The sequence below is a fragment of the Pelodiscus sinensis genome, chromosome 1 (assembly GCF_049634645.1).
Source record: "Pelodiscus sinensis isolate JC-2024 chromosome 1, ASM4963464v1, whole genome shotgun sequence".
In the NCBI taxonomy this organism is placed as follows: Eukaryota; Metazoa; Chordata; order Testudines; family Trionychidae; genus Pelodiscus; species Pelodiscus sinensis.
The window spans coordinates 318,140,214-318,146,510 of NC_134711.1; positions in this window are offsets into that span (position 1 = coordinate 318,140,214).

A 6,297-nucleotide genomic window follows, 5' to 3' on the forward strand; every position below is an offset into this window, starting at 1 on the left:
AGCTAGACTGTTAATTCTCTCTTATTCCCCTCACTAGCCTGGTATAAAGCACCATTACATTGCTACGACTGTGCCTCTACGAGGGAGATTGTATCTCTTCAGCAGTGCTAGTGAAGCTCAAGCAGTACAACTTCCCAGCGCAAAGAAGCCCCTGCTCACCAACACTCATGCACCTTCAGACTGAAATCAAACCAAACAGTGAAGCTATTGGTAAAGGGGAAGAGAATTTGCCTCCCCTCAGGACAAATGCCACTCAGACACTTGGCCGACGGGTACCACTCAGATGGGCATCAAACGAAAATCCTAAATCCTAGCTAACTAGCTCCCATAATCCATGCAGATGAATGAATATCCGCACAGAGATGTCATAGGGTTGTTGGTCTCTTTAAGGGAACACTGGACTTGGGCAAGCTATGGGATCTAATTTAAAAGCAAAGAGGCAAGGAGGGGGCTCTCTGTTGCTCCACTAGAAGGAGACCCAGAGTTTCTTAAACAATTAAACTGTCAGGTAAACTGATTAAATAGAAAGGGGGGGGGGACCTTAAGACACTGTTAGATCATCTAATCTGACCCCACTGCATCTCACAGGCCTCCTGTATGGTACAATAGCGAATTGTGAATCAAAGTATATTTTGGAAAGGCATCTGGACTTCACTGGAAGACATCAAGTGGCAGAGAAACCTCCACTTCCCTTGGTAGTTTGGAGGAAATTGATGCAGTGAAGTGAAGGGTATTGAGCCCAAGACCACACTTGTGAGTATCATAACACACATGTACAACACCACTGCACTAAGGTTGTATATGTAACCTTAAATCTGGTGTTTCCTAACTTTTAAAGGCCTGGGTTACACACTGTTCTTTGTATTCACAGAAATATTCTGGGTATAGCTGCACTAATGTATTTATTATTGTGAAGAGCCCCCTGAGTTGCAACGTGAAACTAGGGCACTGCTGAGCCTTCTGTCTCACCAGCCTGGGCTCCCTTTCACACTGTGCTGCTATGATAAGGTGCAGACTGCTCCCAGCCCTGCACTCACACAAACATTTACACAAGCAAGGCCACACCAAGATGCAGTTACTATGACACTTCTCCCCAGCTGGAAGCCTAGGTCTCCAGACCTGTCCCATCTTGCCCTAGTCAAAAGCCTGATCAGTATGGCTACGTATACATTGGCACCCCTTTCTGGAAAAGGGATGCTAATGTAGACTTCGGAATTGCAAATTCTGCGGGGGATTTAAATATCCCTGCGGCATTTGCATTTACATGGTTGCCGCTTTTTTCTGGCTTGGGGATAAGCTGGAGAAAAGCGCCAGTCTAGACGTGATTCTCCGGAAAATAAGCCCTTTTTTATTATAAGAGATCCTCTGGAAAAGGGCTTATTTTCCGGAGAATCACGTCTAGACTGGCGCTTTTCTCCGGCTTATCCCCAAGCCGGAAAAAAGCGGCAGCCATGTAAATGCAAATGCCGCGGGGGATATTTAAATCCCCCACGGAATTTGCAATTCCGAAGTCTACATTAGTGTCCCTTTTCCGGAAAGGGGTGCCAATGTAGACACAGCCTATAAGTTTATTACCCAGTCCACCACTCCCTCGAAATGGAGAGGACAATGCACCAGTTTTTGTTCCTTAGCAGGTTCCCCAAACATGTCTAACAAAACAATCTGTTTTAGGTAAAGAATATAAAATATATTTCTGAACTATGGAAAATTGGCTTGACGTGATGATAAGTAGTGAGCATACAGAGCAAAGCAGATTGCCCACAAGAACAAAAACTCAATATAAGCCTTATGAACTAGACAGGACTGGAATGAAGCAGTCTTTCACCCTGTTACATACTATAAATAATCCGCCAAGCTTTTATGCATAGGCAGGTGGTGTTCTTCCCTACCTAGGACCACCCTCATCTCCTATTTCCCCCGCCTGCCTAATGCAGTATGCTGCGACCCCCGGTCCATGTGCTGGATTTCTCACAAGCAGTTAGCTGCTGTAATCCGAGTGGTCTCTTTCCTCTCCCATCTGTGGCAGCCCAGATGGGAGACAGGACGCCCCAAACTCTTCCCCTCCCCACTACCACCTCAACACCCCTTCCTGTCCCATTAACACCCTCTCCCCCAAGCCACTTACTTCCTCTCTCCTCCTCATGTACCCTACCTACTAACTGGGGGTACGTCTACACTACAGCGCTAGTTCGAACTAGCTTAGTTCGAATTACTTAATTCGAACTAAGCTAGTTCGAACTAGCGCATCTAGAACTAAAAACTAGTTCGAACTAGCGTTTTGCTAGTTCGAACTAGCGCGTCCACACTGATTGGACGCAGGGGGGCATTTAAGGGCAGCTGAAACCGGTTCTGGCAGGGCATCAGGTCAGCAGTTGCTTTGTGTGGCTGCTGTCTGAGGCTATCTGAGGCTCGTGCTTAAAGGGACCCCCCCTGGACAGCCGGTTCTCAGCTTTTCCTGCTTGCTTGCCAACCTCGCCGAGGGACAGCAAAGCGTCGGTCTCTGTGCCCGTCTGTGTCGGTGCTTCCCTTCGGGGGGGACCACCGCAGGTGGCAACATGGAGCCACGGCTCGCCCTGCACCTTCTGGTGCACGTTCTGGACTTGCTGCTGCAAGCCTGCCAGCAATGGCTTGAGGCTGCCTGGCACCACCTGGGGAACGTCAGCCCCCTGCCTCTCCGCCTGGCCGCCCTGGGGGCCGTGGAGGAGCCGCGGCGGCGCCCCGGCACCGGCGTGCCCCGCCGCATCTGGCGTCTGGACACCAGCAGCGACTGGTGGGACCGCATCGTCCTGGAGCACTGGGACGACCGACAGTGGACCCAGAACTTTAGGATGAGGAGGGACACCTTCCTGGAGCTCTGCGAGTGGCTCGCCCCTGCCCTGCAAAGAAGGGACACTCGCATGAGGCCCGCCATCCCCCTCCAGAAGCGGGTGGCCATCGCCCTCTGGAAGCTCTCCACGCCGGACAGCTACCGATCCGTCGGGAACCAGTTCGGCGTGGGGAGATCCACTGTCGGAGCAGTGCTCATGCAGGTACGGCGCTCGTCGGCCACCGAGCCGGGGGGGAGGGGGGCTGCGAGGAGGGGATGGGCCGCCCCAGGGACAAAGGGGGGGGCGGGAGGAGGCGAAAGCGCCCCGCACCGGAGGGGTCGGGCTGTCCCGGCCGTACTACACGCCGCCAGGGGGGTTGCTTCCGGGAGTGGGGCGCGGGGCACTGCCAGGGCACGCACGCTCCCAGCCACCCGGGCGCCCCACTGATTGACGCTTTGCTGTGTCTCTCTCCGCAGGTGGTCAAGGCCATCAACCGGGTGCTGCTCCGCAGGGTGGTCCGCCTCGCCGACCCGGATGCCGTCATCCGGGGATTCGGCGCCCTCGGCTTCCCCAACTGCGGAGGGGCCATCGACGGGACGCACATCCCCATCCGTGCCCCGGAACACCAGGCGTCCCGGTACGTGAACCGCAAGGGGTACTTCTCCGTCATCCTGCAGGCCGTGTGTGACCACCGGGGACAGTTCACGGACATAAATGTGGGCTGGTCCGGCAAAGCACACGACGCACGGGTGTACCGGAACTCCTCCGTGTGCCAGCGGCTGCAGGACGGGACCTTCTTCCCCGACCGCCACATCAGGGTCGGGGACGTGGACATGCCCGTCTGCCTGGTGGGGGATGCCGCCTACCCACTGCAGCCGTGGCTCATGAAGCCCTACACGGGGCACCTCAATCCCTCCTGCCAGGCCTTCAATAACAGGCTGAGCAGGGCCCGCATCGTGGTGGAGGGGGCCTTCGGGTGACTGAAAGCCCGCTTTCGGTGCCTCCTCACCCGTCTGGACCTGGCCGAGCACAACATCCCTCCCGTGGTGGCGGCATGTTGTGTGCTCCACAATTTGTGTGAGCGGAAGGGGGAGGCTTTCCTGCCAGCCTGGATGGCTGAGGCTGACCGCATGGCTGGACACTATGGTCAGCCCCGCACCGCCGCTGTCCGGGAAGCCCAGCGGGGGGCCATCCGGATCCGGGAAGCCCTGCGGGAGAGCTTCCTGGTGGAGGAGGAGGAGGACTGACCTCTCCCTGCATGCCCCACCGGGGCCTTCTTCCACACTACCCCCCCCCCTTCCCCTTTCCCCTCCCTACCTACTGTCAAATAAAGACACCTGTTTTTCCAACAAAAACATCTGTTTATTTCACAGAACTGGGGTGGGGGAGGGAGGAATGAAGGTGGGAGAAGGGAGGGGGAAACCTGGGACGAGGGAGCTGGAAGGGGAGGGGAGGGAAGGGAGGAAGGGAAAGGAAAGCTCAGGGGTGGGAGTCCGGCTGCCTCTCCCGTCTCGCCACACTGCGGGTCCGGGGGCGTCGGTGGGGAATGGTTGTGGAGGGGGGGGCAGAGAGGACAGGGGGTGTGGAGGAAGCAGGAGCGGAAGCAGGAGGAGCAGGGGGAGCAAGAGGGGGAGCAAGAGGGGGAGCAGGGGGGGGGAGGAGGAAATGGAAAGCGGTCCAGCAGGCTCTGGAGGTGGCCTCGCAGGGCACGGCCCTGCTCCTCCAGGGCCTCCAGACTCCTCTGGCGCAGCCTGAGGTCCTCCTGGACCCAGTGGTCCTGGAGACGGAGCTGTCGGTCCAGGAACCGGAGATGCCGCCTCTGGTAGTCCTCCTGGTTCCTGGCTGTCCTGCTTGCCCGGGCGCGGGCGGCTGCTGCAGGCGGTGTGGTGCGCCCTGCAGGCCCCGGTGCTGCAGCTGTGGCGCAAGAAGACCAGCGGTCAATTACCCCAGGGGCCCAGGTGTGTGAAACCCAGCTCCCCTCTGCAAGGCCAGGGCCCCTGCAGGATCCCCAGCTGCTGCTCCGTGGTGGGCAAGGCCCAGGCGCACGGTCCCAGGGCTCCCTCTCGCCCCAGCCCCCCGTACACATAAGGGGAACACGAGGGTACTCACAGGTGGACGCCTCCCCGGCCTCTAATGATGCAGGCGAGCGGCTCTGTGGGGTGCCTCGGGGGTCCCGGGTCCTGGGAAGGCTGGCGGCAGGCTCCTGGCTCTCAGAGCCCTCCTCCTCCTCCTCCGTCTCCAGGAGCGGTCCCTCTGCCCCGGGGTCAATCACGTCCCGGGGGGCAGGGACGGCATGAGGCCCCAGGATGCGGTCCAGGGCATGGAAGTGGGGGCAGGCCTCCAGGTCAGCCCCTGGCAGGCAGGCCCGGGAGTAGGACTGCCGCAAGTCTTTAATCTTGCAGCGCACCTGCTCCCGGCTGCGCTGGTGGCCCCTGGCGGCCAGGCTGGCAGCCATGCATCCATAGACGGCCGCGTTCCGGTGGCTAGTGCGGAGATCGTGGACATTTGAGGCTTCCCCCCAAACCTCGATGAGGTCCACGATCTCCGCACTTGACCAGGCGGGCGCCCGCCTTTTGCGCCCCCGGGCAGGCTCCCGGGAGCTGCCAGGCTGGTCGTGGGGAGCAGTGGAGGGCTGGGAGCCCTCGGATGGCTGGCTCATACTGTGGCAGGTGCAGGCTGTGCAGGCACGGGTGCTTGCAGCCTTGCAACTGGCACAAAGTGAGTAGCCAGCCCGTGGCCCTTTAAGGGCTCCGGGGCCGGGAGGGGGGCAATAGAGTTTCCCTGGTGTTGGCCAGAGTGGCCACCAGGGAAACCTGGGAAGCCTTAGCCTCCCACTAGTTCGAACTAAAGGGCTACACAGCCCTTAGTTCGAACTAGCTAGTTCGAACAAGGCGTTAGTCCTCGTAAAATGAGGTTTACCTAGTTCGAACTAAGCGCTCCGTTAGTTCGAATTAAGTTCGAACTAACGGAGCGCTAGTGTAGCGCCTAGGAAAGTTAGTTCGAACTAACAGACGTTAGTTCGAACTAACTTTCTAGTGTAGACATACCCTGGGAGAAGTGAGCTTCTCCATCTGCAGCAGGGAGCTGCTGCATCTGAGGGAGAAGTACCCCTTCCCCAGCCATGCATGGCACCCCTAAGCAGGGCTCATTAAGCAACTGCATGACTGTGCTGCTGCACAGCTAGAGGAAACCTTTGATAGGGCAGAGGTCTAGAATATCATGACTAGTGTGGAGAAAGTGAAAAGGGAAGTGTTACTTACTCCTTCACATCACACAAGAACCAAGTGTCAACCAGTGAGATTAACAGCCAGCAGGCTTAAAAGAAGCACAAGTATTTCTTCACACACACAGTCAACCTGTGGAACTCATTGCCAGAGGATGTTGTGAAGGTCAAAAAATTGTAACTGGGTTCAAAAAAGAAAGGGAGAAGTTCATGGTGAATAGGTACAAAATACCTCTTCTGCCACATCTGCCGCCACACAATAATTAG